The sequence below is a fragment of the Emys orbicularis genome, chromosome 24 (genome assembly GCF_028017835.1).
Source record: "Emys orbicularis isolate rEmyOrb1 chromosome 24, rEmyOrb1.hap1, whole genome shotgun sequence".
Classification (NCBI taxonomy): Eukaryota; Metazoa; Chordata; order Testudines; family Emydidae; genus Emys; species Emys orbicularis.
Genome location: NC_088706.1, coordinates 9173048 through 9186310, shown reverse-complemented (window position 1 = coordinate 9186310; position 13263 = coordinate 9173048). Strand labels below are relative to the sequence as shown.

General features: G+C 42.5%; 1 protein-coding gene across 4 annotated transcripts in view; it reads right to left on the bottom strand.

The window, feature by feature from the left end:
* Positions 1-8477, bottom strand: part of KDM4B (lysine demethylase 4B) — a 164292-nt gene extending 155815 nt beyond the window's left edge. For all 4 annotated transcript variants that reach the window (XM_065422293.1, XM_065422294.1, XM_065422295.1 and 1 more), the window contains exon 1: positions 8407-8477. The gene's annotated coding sequence lies outside the window, so the exon portion shown is untranslated. The remainder of the gene's footprint in view (positions 1-8406) is intronic.
* Between the last annotated feature and the right edge of the window lie 4786 nt (positions 8478-13263).

Below are 13263 nucleotides of genomic sequence, written 5' to 3'. Positions count from 1 at the left end.
ACATATTAGCTTTGCAGCGAGGAAAAATGTAAAAACAGTTTTCAAATGTACATTATACAAATCTATTTCCTGAATTTCAATTTCATATACATATTTAAAAAGTTATGGTTGTAGGAAAAGTTGCAAATCAAACCCAAAGTTAAAACAAAATCTGGAACAAAGAAAGCTAGTTTCTCAGAAAACAATATTAAAAAAAGGTGCCTTCGATACAAAAGAAAAAAAAACAAAAGCAGACACGAATATATGCAGCATAAATTTCACACAGGAGGCAGCAAGACAGCATCCCTGTTCCCTTAATCTCTTATGAAGATAAAGTTCTCCAATTCAGCTTTAATAAGCAGTTCTGTTCTCTCGAGTCTACAGCTTCAAACCCTAATATATGCATTAATGACGCAAGAAAATGCTGGTTGTTAGGCCAACAATGAACTATTGCCATATTTGTTTGACATCACAAACCCAAAATATCATAGGAAGACATAAGATCCCTGAGTCCTACTGAGCTCTCTTCTAGTGCTCTACACATTATCTTGCAGATTCTTAGCAGCATTAGTTCTCAAACATTTCAAGGCAGGCTCTTGATGAACTCTGAACTGCAAACAAGATTACCTTGTATTTCACCAAACTGCAGCTTCAAATACAATGACTCCAAAATCAAGTTTAAAAATAACATCTGTGAACCAGTTATGTCTCTTTGGGGATAGGGAAAATGAATATACTAGCCACCCAAAGTAATTGGTGTGAAAGTGCAGAGGAAATGTTGCAAATCATCACCATGGTCTAAGCACAGAAAGACTAAAGATCTTCTTACACCAAAACAGCACAATAAAGCATAGGTGTATTTTCTAGTGCCTTCAGCCATCCAACAAGTACATAATTATGGAGTTGCACAACTTATAAAATGAAATATGATTTTTAAACCATACAAGTATAAATTTAAATAAATACTTATCCTACCACCATATCCTATTTGTGAACTAATCTTATGGCCATATTCATAAATTGAGCAAACAACAGGTAATATTTGGTCCAAGACTAAGAAAAAACTTGAGTAGCAAACAGAATTAGCTCAGTAGAACAAATCCAAGATGGTAAAATGCCATCCCTCTCAACAATGGTTTACTATAGACCAGGGGTTCTCAACCAGGGGTATGCGTACCCCGCAGAGGTCTTCCAGGGGGTACATCCACTCATCTAGATATTTGCCTAGTTTTACAATAGGCTACATAAAAAACCAATAGTAGAGTCAGTACAAACTAAAATTTAATACAATTACTTGTTTATACGGCTCTATATATACAGTATACACTGAAATGTTAAGTACCATATTTATATTCCAATTGATTTATTTTATAATTATATAGTAAAAATGAGAAAGTAAGCAAATTTTCAGTAATAGTGTGCTGTGACACTTTCATATTTTTATGTCTGATTTTGTATATAAGGAGTGTTTAAGTGAGGTGAAACTTGGGCTATGCAAGACAAACCAGACTCCTGAAAGGGGTACAGTAGTCTGGAAAGGTTGAGAGCCACTGCTATAGACAGTATATCCAAGTACATTGCTACTGGGGGACAGTGTGTTACCTTCTTTGTAGCATCCTCACTGTAGTTACTACAGCTAATCCCTTTGCTTTGAAATTCTGTGAAGTCAGCCCAAGAGTAGTGTAAACTTTTGTTTCATCCAACAAACTTTAAAAAACACCTCTATTTATAGAGTTTAAAGCCAGAAGGGATCATTAGATCAGCTAATCTGGCCTCCTGTATATGTTACCAGTGACAGAAAATATTTGCCAAGAAAACTAGTGATTGAGGATTTTGTACTTAGCCCATGATAAAGAGAGATCATTACTTTGTATTTTAAAACTGGCTTTAACATCTGAGATTCAGATTTTACATGCAATAATTTTTAAATCAGGATTTAGTACATAATGCAGCACATAGATTACACTGCTCTACAGCCAAAATGCTTCTGAAATAAATGTAGTCAAACTTTACTAATTCTGGGTCACTGAGAATGAAAATGATGCTTAAAATTGTTGATTGGCTCTAGTTTTCAAGATATGCTATTGGGTCAGTATATACGACCCTTGACTTGGGAATGGCGGAGGATAAGTGAGTTATAAAGGGAAGGGATCTCAATTTAAACCAGAAATGACTAAAATACATCTTTGACTGGATCCATGAATAAATCTATGACTGGGTTTGGACAGTACTTGCTTTTTAGGCAAAACAATGAATGATGCAATCTGAAGCTAGTATTGCGTCATACATGATATGAATTGCATCATGTTATTCCTAGAAGTCATGGATGATGCAATCATAACGAAGCTTACATCACTCTGCTGAACAAATTGCCCTATATCAGCTCTAGAAATCATACAGTGTCGTGCTCTCTTATTTGTCAGTGTTTGATTTTGCAAAGGGACACATTTCTGTTTAGCCAAAGTGAGCAGAGATGCCTCGTACGTGTGTGAACAGTGCAGATAACTTCTGCTATGTTTGTGGTGAAGTGACTTTTGCATCACAAAAGCGCAGTATAACCACTATGGTTAAGAAAGCCTATCACCTTTATTTTGGCTGCAAAATTGGAGATCAGGACAAGAGGTGGGCCCCATACATATGCTGCAACACTTGTGCAACAAATCTTCGCCAGTGGTTGAACAGGAAAAGGAAATCTATGCCTTTTGCAGTGCCAATGATTTGGAGAGAGCCAACAGATCATACCAGCAATTGTCACTTCTGCATGGTGCCTCCAGTTGGGAAAGGTGTGTCAAAGAAGAAAAAGTGGACTGTGCATTATCCAAACATTCCATCAGCTATACGCCCAGTACCCCATGGAGAAGGACTGCCGGTTCCTGATGCACCAGAATCATTCTCACTTGAGTCAGATGAGGAAGAGGAAGAGGATGAAACTTCTGGTCCTCAACCATCAATGTCACAGGACCCACATTTTCTCCCATCCTTCTCCTCTGAACCACACCTCATAACACAAGGTGAACTGAATGACCTTGTCAGGGATTTGGAACTACCCAAGAGTAAGGCAGAGCTGTTGGGCTCCAGACTACAGCAGTGGAATCTCCTGGCAGGTGATGTTAGGGTTTCCATGTTCCGTGACCGTCAAAAGGATCTTGTCCCATTCTTCTTCATGGAAGGTGATCTTGTAGCCTGCAACAACATCAATAGTGTGATGGCAGCCCTCAACATCGTTCATGATCTAGATGAGTGGAGACTGTTCATTGATTCATCGAAGACGAGTCTTAAAGCTGTTTTACTGCAGAATGGCAATGTTTTGCCATCAATTCCAGTTGGTCATGCAGTCCATATGAAGAAAACCTATGACAACATGAAACAACTTTTGAGATGCATAAACTATGACCAACATCAGTGGCAGCTTTGTGGCGATCTGAAGGTTGTTGCTCTCTTGCTTGGTCTGCAGACTGGATACACAAAGTACTGCTGTTTTCTCTGCGAATGGGATAGTCGTGCAAGAGATTCCCACTACATCAAGAAAGATTGGCCACTCCGACAGTCATTGGAGCCTGGGAGGAAAAGTGTTCAGCATCCACCACTTGTTGAATCAAGGAAGATTTTGTTACCACCCTTACACATCAAGCTGGGTCTGATGAAGAACTTTGTCAAGGCCATTGACAAAACACAAGCAGCTGTCAAGTACCTCCGTGGAAAATTTCCAAGGTTAAGTGAAGCTAAGATAAAGGAAGGTGTCTTTGTTGGTCCTCAGATTCGTGAACTTCTTCGAGATGATGCATTTGACCATGCACTGCGTGGCAAGGAAAAGACGGCATGGAAAGCCTTCCAGTTAGTGGCAATAAATTTTCTCGGAAACAACAAGGCAGACAACTACAGGTTGTTGGTGGAAAACCTCCTCAAGGCATACAAAAGCCTTGGTTGCAACATGTCACTAAAGATACATTTTTTGCACTCTCATCTAGATTTTTTTCCACCGAACTGCGGAGCAGTGAGCGACGAGCACGGCGAGCGATTTCACCAGGACATTGCAACAAAGGAGAAACGCTATCAGGGCAAATGGAGCCCATCAATGCTTGCAGACTATTGCTGGACAGTGACAAGAGATGCTCCATTTAATGAATACAAGAGACAAGCCAAGAAGCGCTGAGTAGACACTGAATAGGACTAAACTATGTACATAATAGTTTTTTGCCTTTTGTTTCATAATAAATTTTATTTAGATAACCCTTTTGCTGATTTTTAAAGTGTTACATAAACAGGACAGGTGAAATATTATCATGTAAAGCAACCATAAACACATGAAAAGACCTAGGTTTACAATTTATGATTAAAACTCTACTATCTACACAATATACATAAAAAGAACAGGAGTACTTGTGGAACCTTAGAGACTAACAAATTTATTAGAGCATAAGCTTTCGTGGGCTACAACCCACTTCTTTGGATGCATATAGAGTGAAACATATATTGAGGAGATATATATACACACATACAGAGAGCATGAACATAAAATGTAAAAACTTAAATATCTTAGAAACAGTAGCCAATCAGTTGTTTTAATTGTCATATTTGAATTCAGCACATCAAAATACATAATAAATAGCACATTTTTATCTCTGAAGCAGACAACTTCTCAAAAATTGTAGACCAGTGTTATAAACCTATTATTCAAACACACCATCCTGCATTGCTACAGCAAACCATAATGGCTTCTAACAGTATTAAATGAATCTCTCACTCTTAGACTGCGAAATTCAATTTGGAATATAGGTGACAGCTAACGGACATTATATTGTATGTATTGCTGCTCATAGATGCAAGCAGGTAACCAATGGAGTACATTGGTCAGCCACTACAATGCACTTTCTATATTTCAACCCAAAACATTGAAAAGTCAGGGGAGAAGGGGATGGAAAACTCATTCATTGTCTCCCAGATTTTTCTATGTTCCCAGCGTTTCCATTTAATTTTTAAAAAATTCAAAAGTTTCTAGCCCTTATGGTTGCAAAGACACTTCACAATGTGTTAACTGATGCATGGTTGTCTCAGCCTGCAGGAAGACAAACTGAAACAACATCACCAAGTGTGAACTTCCCTATTCATCTTAATGAGGTGTAAACTTTGTAGCCTAATTACGGCCACTTAAATGCCAAGACATTGTTTACCATATCACAGTTGGTTATCCTACCAGAAAACTATTAACTATATAACTGCTGATAAATTTCCCAGAAATCACACAGCCAATGTGCTTATCCACTAAGGCTGGCTATACAAGTTTTTCCCAATCATTAAAATTCCTCTGAAAGGTTATTCCACAAGAACAGTTCAAGTTTTGAATATGGAAAATAGCTGAATTTCTTTTTGATCATTCAAGGTGCCTGCTATGATCTGTAAATCAGTAAGTAACCCACACTTCTACCCTATCTGTTAAGGCAGTGGTTGAGTATGCATAACCCTGGGGGGTACACAGAGGTCTTCTAGGGGGTACATCACCTCATCTAGATATTTGCCTAGATTTACAACAGGCTACATAAAAAGCACTAGCGAAATCAGTACAAACTAAACTTTCATAAAGAAAATTATTTTTATATACTGCTCTATATACACTATACACTGAAATGTAAGTAAAATAGTTATATTTCACTTGATTTATTTTATAATTATATGGTAAAAATGAGAAGCAATTTTTCAGTAATAGTGTGATACTTTTGTATTTTTGTCTGATTCTGTAAACAAATAGTTTTTCAGTGATGTGGAACTTGGGGGTACGCAAGACAAATCAGACTCCTGAAAAGGGTACAGTAGTCTAGAAAGTTGAGAACTACTGTGGTAAAGGATGAGACCCTAGTGTGGGCTGCAGGCTATCATACATTTCCGTTACATCTGATCCAACAGCAGTTCAGTTCAAAACAAAAACAGAGAATTTTATAGCTAGAAAGGACCTCGATGGGTCACTTAGTCCAGCATCCCCCATGCAGACGTAGGACCAAGTATACTTACAGGTTAGACAAACACCTGTCAGAGATGGTTTAGGACCTAAACCATCCCTGACAGGTGTTTTGTCTAACCAGTCCTTAAAAACCTCCAATGACAGGGATTTCACAACCTCTCTTAGAAGCCTATTCCAGTACTTAACTATCCTTAAAAGTATGAACATTTTTCCTAATATCTAGCCTAAATTTCCCTTGCTGCAAATTAAGCAAATTACTTCTTGCCCTACCTTCAGTGGACATGAAGATCAATCAATCACCATCATCTTTATAATAGCCCTTAACTTATCTGAAGAGTTATCAGATTCCCCCCCCCCCCGCCCCGTCTTCTTTTCTCAAGACTTAACATGCCCAGGTTTTTTTGTTTTTTTTTTAAATATCTTTCCTCATGTCAGGTTTTCTAAACATTTTATCATTTTTGTTGCTCTTCTCTGGACTTTCTCCAATTTGGACACATCTTTCGTAAAGCATGGTGCCCCAAACCAGACACAATATCTAGCTAAGCCCCCATCAGTGCCAAGTACAGCGGGACAACTACCTCCTGCATCTTACATATGACATTCCCATTAATACACACAGCAGCAGGGCACAAATATTTAAAACAGGTAACTGGGAACATAAAGCTACAAAAAGTAGAAGGGAATCTCAGAAGCTAAAGCAGAACCTCTAACCTTTAACACTTAAAAAAAACAGGCTGAATTTCAAATTGGCTTCTTTACTGAGGTTTTGATCCTCATTTTGTGAAATGGGTTGTTAACTCAATTTTATGAGGTCTGGATTTTACACTGAGGTAATATCCATATGTATAACATATTTGTTCATTACAAGAGATATAAAATGCCAGAGAAAAAACACAACCATTCTAAAACCAAGTTTTTGCCCAATTTTAACACTTTAAAACTAAAAGCATATCTATAATCCAATTTACTTTTCACAGTTAATGTTGTGCCTCCATCTCCATGTAACACTTTCATCTTGAAGAATCCAAGTTCTCCAGTTCAGGGGCTACCAAACTTTTTGGCAGGCTAGATCACAGTTTAATTAACAGACTGTCCACAAGACACTCATACTCATTCACACTCAACCATAGAGATTGCCCACCTCCCCTCCTATTGGTAATCACATACTACCACTGAGACAGAAAATTATTTCATATATTTCTAGTTATTTTTAAAACACAATTTATCAGCTAGAAACAAGGGGAGGACAGTACTATATGACCAGCAAACTAGTCCTCTGCAGACCACTCCCAGCTCAGGATCAGTTTGGAAACTACCCAGCTAACCATTTTCACTTTCTCATTCAGCAGCACAGAGCTGCAATGTTTGTGCTGCAAACATTGCAGGGCAAAAATTTCTAAATATAAACAAGGACATTTCCATTAACACTGGGATTATATTATTAGAACCTAAAAGTCTAAATATCGCTCCTAGACGGTGCCAATTCCAGTACCACAATAGTACAACCCACATTTCCACTAAATAAGAGCTTTTGGTGAACTAGTGAGATATTAAAAGTACACCACAGACCTGTCTGCAGCTACCAAAAGCAACCCCCCCCCCCCCAAAGACACAAACACGAACATCTCATTTCACAGAGGAAAATCCTGCTGTAAATCGCTTACCAGCTCATTCACTATTCGCCGCATCAATAAATCCTCCATCATGTAACAACTGTTCACAAGCCCACTGACACCCCCCTCCTCCCTCAAAGACCCGGGGCTTGCACAGGCCCATCGAGAGAAATTTGGGGCCTTGGCACATCATGTCCACCCATTTTCACAAGACATTAACAGACATATGGGGGGGGCGCCTCCCTGAGCGCGGGGCCCCCTCGCAACCGTCTCCCCCCACCCTCAAGCTTGCCAAGCCCTCCTCCAACAGCCCCCCACTGCTCTCCCAGCCTTACCCCCCACCCAGGGCAGACTCTCTCGGGGGCTGGACGCGATCCCTCTGGCCCAGAAGAGCGGGCGGTGGGAAGGGGGCGCTCCGCGCAGCCAGCGCAGTTAACGGTACTAAAATAGCAGCAGCAGCAGCGAGGCACCCCCGAGACAAAGCGGGGAGGGGGCGGGGACGCCTCCCCCCCCCACGAACGGACTCCCCCACCCCGGGCGGGTAGCGCCTGAGGGGGCACCCAGCCCCGAAGGGCGCAGGCTAGAGGCCCCGGCCCCCAGCAGGGGGCGGCGGAAGGGCCGGGGGAAGCCCCGGTGCCGGTGGGGGAGGGTGGGAAGGGGTGTCCGGGACAGCGAGGCCGGGCCGAGTCGCTACGGCAGAACAGCACCTCCGAGCCGGGGGGGAGGCGGAGCGGACGGCCCGCGTCCCGTGAGGGGGTGGGGGGCAGCTTTGGCCCCGGCGGTGGAGCCCGAGCCCCAGGCCGAAGAGGCCAGGCCAGGCCGCTGAGGTGACTCCCCGTCCCCCAGGCGGGGCCCTACCTGAGCCTGCGGCCGGTCTCCGGTCCCTGCACCGCCTCCTCAGCGGCCACCCCGCAGCTCCCAGCCAGCACAGCGCGGCGCGGCCCGGGGGCGGGGGAGTAAAGCGGAAAGGGGGCTGAGGGTGGATATTGGCAATATCCAACAGCCAGCACCTGCCGCCCGCCCCCTTCCCTCCCTCATTGGCCCCGGCCGCCCCTACCTCCGCGCCCACTGGTGGACTCGCTGGTGACGGACGGCGGCGTCCACTACTCCCCGGCCTCTCTGCCGCACAACAAGCCAACGGCCCTTCCTCAGTGGTAGAGGCCGCTCAGATACGGCCCGCCCACCCCTCGAGCCGAATCAGGCAGGCCCATTGCCTGCGCTCACGCCACTCACCGCCCTTCGGCCAACCCGCTAGAGGAACGAGACGATCCCGCCCCTGCGACGTTGCTATTGGGTGAGATAAGGTGAAGAGCGCGGGGAGGGGCGGGTTGAGGTGCCAGTCACTCCGCCCCCTTCCCTGCTGTCAGGCTCAGTTGCGGGGAAGTGAGTACGTGAGGAGCGGCACAGCTGCAAGCAGGGGGGTTGCAGGGCTCTGTGCACCAATAGGGCAGGGGCCCAAGGGCTGTTCCCCAGGGAGAGGAGGGACTGAGGCAGGGCTACACCTTCCTTCTTCTCTCGCCCTACCCCATATGAACGTGTAGGTCTCTAAGGGCCTGCCCTGAAAGACATTAACGGCGGGCAAAGGGTAAGGTAGAGAGCCAGGCTGCACCCTGTGCGCACACACATCTGCTACAACGCTATGTACAGTGCCCTTGTAAAGCCACCACCCCTTCACCCGATTCTCTACCAACCCTGTCTACCCTAAAAACGCTGTTGAGAAGTAAGTGGAGGTCCCAACTGTAAGTTTCCACAAGCATTACCAATACTTCCTTCTTGCAACTGTGCTTTTCCTCTACCTTAGTACAGCAGGAAAAGAAAGTAATTTTTAATTAAGATAAAAAGCGGCATAGCATAGCTTTTCTAAGAGATCTTTCCCACTCCCATCTATTTGTATTTAAGGGGAGAATATACCGTAGCGCCTAACTATTCTTTCTGCCAAGGGTTGAAGAACTCACTCCAGAGACACCTGTCCTCCCTGCCCCAGTATCCTTTCCATCCAAGTTCAGTCTAGTCTACAAGAACAACATCTACATTGCAGCAACACCTGGAGTAGGACTAGCAGCATACACTTCCCACCCCCTGGAATTTTACTTTAAACATTCATAATGCAATTCAAAAAGTTTTGTTTGTGAAGACCCAGATTTATTCTGTCATACAACACTGATACAAATGCCCCACCCCCACAACTGATAAACCAGGTAACTGTCTAGGTACCGCATACCATAAGTATGCTTTTAACACTTCCCTTACCTTCACAGCACTTAGCACCAATAATTGGTCTGGTCTCAGGCTGCTCAAAAGCCAGCACCTTTCCACCTGGTAATAGCATTTCCCCCTTGGCCTTGCAGATATTATGCAATACACAGCATGCACCAACAGGAATATCTTTTTTGCTGAGACCAAGCATGGTTATGAGACATATGCACCTGCTCTTCAATTTTCCAAACACACTCCACACCCATCTTGCACCTGCTCAGGCAATACTTAAATCTTTCTTCTGTCCAGATACCCACTGAATGACTTCATAAGCCAGGAAGCCAATGAGAGGTTGAGTTCCAGAGAATCACAGTTGGTATTGCAATCTCATTATAGCATCAATAGGCTGCACTGGGGAAAATGTCCCTGCTTTCAGCTTGTCAAATGAAGTTTTACCCATGGTGAGACAGTGATTGCATATTCATGGTGAAGTACTTCTTCAGTTTATGTATTGAGAAGCAATGCAGTGTGTGAAAAGTTGGGGGAGAAGACCAACAACTGGGAGGAATTGGAATATGTATCCCATATATCACCTTACCAGCTCTTTTCATTGAATCAATCTATTTCCTGCATGTTGCACAATATGACAATCCTGTGCAGCAGGATACACTTAATCACCTTGCATACCTGCATGAGTGACACCCCCCCCTGCAGATTTTCCAACACCAAACTGATTCTCCATAGCCTGACAGCAATTGCCACCCACTTTTCTACTGGCAGAGCAGCTCTCATCTTGGTGTCTGGGAACTGCAGGGCTGGGGTGAGCTTGGCACAGAACTCCAGAACATGGCCTTGTGCATCCAAAAGTTCTGGAACCACTGCTGGTCATTGCAGATTTGGATTATGTTCTAGTCCCACCCCTCTCCTCATTGTACAGGCCCAAAGCCACCACTCCACTGTGCGCTCTTGGTCTGTGAATACCCACAGCAGCTAGTCAGCTTCATTCACTGTCTATTCATCCATTCATCCTCAGTATCCCTGTTATATGTCCAGCTACTGTGGTTCCACAAATAGAGAATTACTGGCTCAGTCCCACGATTTGTGCTGAATCTATGTTTTTAGCAGCAAGATGGAAAAAACAGTGTGGGGAAAAAAGTACATTATTGGATGGAACAGACCTCAAAGTCTCACAATTCCCTGAAAGTGATGGTAGCCCACAGTAGACAGCAGCACCACAATACACTGCAAAACTTTCCCCACAAGTTAAACTGCCAGAGGGCAGTGCAGGAATACAAGGATGTCTCTACAAAAAGTCTTTAGGTGATCCAATCAGCTGCTGTGAGGACATTGCAGTGGCAAAGGCAGCCAGATATGAACGCTCACTGCCAAAATAGCGGTCAGCAGTATGCCAGCAAAACTTTCTAGTCAAAACATTTGTTCTCCAAGATCCTTCTGCCCCTTGCAGGAACATCTATACTGCTGTTTTTAGCCCCACAGCCCAAGCCCCATGAGCCTGAGTCAATTGACCTGGGCTCAGAGACTCTGTACAGTGGATTTTTCTTTGTGGTGTAGACAAAGAACATTTTCCAACTGATTGGGGATGCTCTGGCAATAAAGCACAGTTCAGGAATTTTGCCAGAGCTCCCTGCAGTTTTCCCCAGGGGCCACAGCAGCCTCCCTCTCAACCATCTACCACCACATAGGGTTGTTTTTTTTGGGGGGGGGGTTTGGGAGGGGGGAGGAAGAGGGAAAAGAAGGAAGGTATTAAATGAAGGTAAGAACCATAGGGAAGTTCCTCAAAGGCAAACAAGAAAACCTTATTCCAAATGAATGGTGTCCAACAGATTACATGAAGCACTCTTCTGCACATTTCAACAGCCCTAAACTGCAGAATGTTCATTTTATTCTTTAATGTAAGAGAAAGACCGTTTTTCACATATAGCTAGATCCTTCATATAAAGAAGTGTACATCTGCAGGAATATTTTACACATGCATTTTGGTTTTTCAATTACATCCTACCTCGATATAACGCTGTCCTCGGGAGCCAAAAATCTTACTGCATTATAGGTGAAACCGCGTTATATCGAACTTGGTTTGATCCGCTGGAGTGCGCAGCCCCGTCCCCCTGGAGTGCTGCTTTACCGCGTTATATCCGAATTCGTGTTCTATAGGGTCGCGTTATATCGGGGTAGAGGTGTACTATATAATCCTTTCTTATAGAGTCAATGCAATAGCTTTCAAAGATATCTTATCAGTATGGTTATTTTCCACAATCTTATTCTGTTACCTTGACAAAAATCGTGACAGAGGTAGAAATCTTAATGGAGTTCTGTATAATGAATCACCAATACAATCCTCCAGAACTAGATGTGTCTGAAAATCCATTTCCTTGTTCCCTTTAACAAAAGTGTTAAGAGTACAAAGTTTTCTAAATTCAAATTAATTTCTACCTTGTTCTTGCATTTATACTATAGATCTAGGATGGGATTTTCAAAGGAATCCCAATTTAGATTTTAATTAATCTCAATATTGAAATATTTTCACAATCTCAAAACTTAAGGAGACAAAGGCAAACATTTTAATCTGAAAAGATATTTATTTTGAGAATTTCAACTTGCACATTTTACAAAATGTGACAAATTCAGCAAAAAACTATAAAAAAAAGTTTTTCCCTAACATATTAACATTATAATTTTAAAAAGGGTAAAAGTTAAAAAAAGGCATATTTGTTCCAGTCTGTGTGCTCTAAAGTGTAATTAAAAAATCCCTGGTATGCTGAGGTATTAAACTGCTAACTTTGGTACTGTTAGGAAAAGACATTCCGTTCACAAAATTAAGGTTTCCTGGTCTCATGTACAATCATCAGATGTTTAATTAACAATTTTCAACAACTTATTCTTCATTTCTAGGTAGAAATGCAGTGAAAAAGTAAATGCATGTTACGATAATACATCTAGCACCAGGAAAAAACCTTAAATTATGCAACTCCACACTACTGACATACAGCTACCGTGTTACTTTTACCCAAAAGAAATCCGGCTGGCAATTTAAACATTACAGTGCTTAAAAAAAAATTGGCAATTCAGACCCCTGTCTTTCCCATAAAGGACCAAAGGCACTTAAAAATGGCTTTAGTATGTTCTACTATGGCATTCTGGATAGAAGATAGCACCTGGTTGAACAAATAGTTCCCCAAGTAAGAGACAAGTCCAACTGAGGTAGTAGTTCTTATTGCCCCAACTACTTGGCTAATGCGTGAAGGCTTTTTGTGGACAAGACTGGTGGGGAATGGCTTTTAATAAAATTTGATACAAGCACAAGGGGAAAAAAGGTTACCAAAAAACAACCTAGGTCACAAGTCATAAGCCAGGAACCATCTTGTACAACTGGAGCATCAAAATGCTGCCACAGAGATACCCAGATCTACTTTTATGGCCAAATCCATAGACTTCATAAAGATTGTTCTAAGCAAATAAGCCATTTTCTGAATGAATAAAAAAATATAGGGAACATTGAGA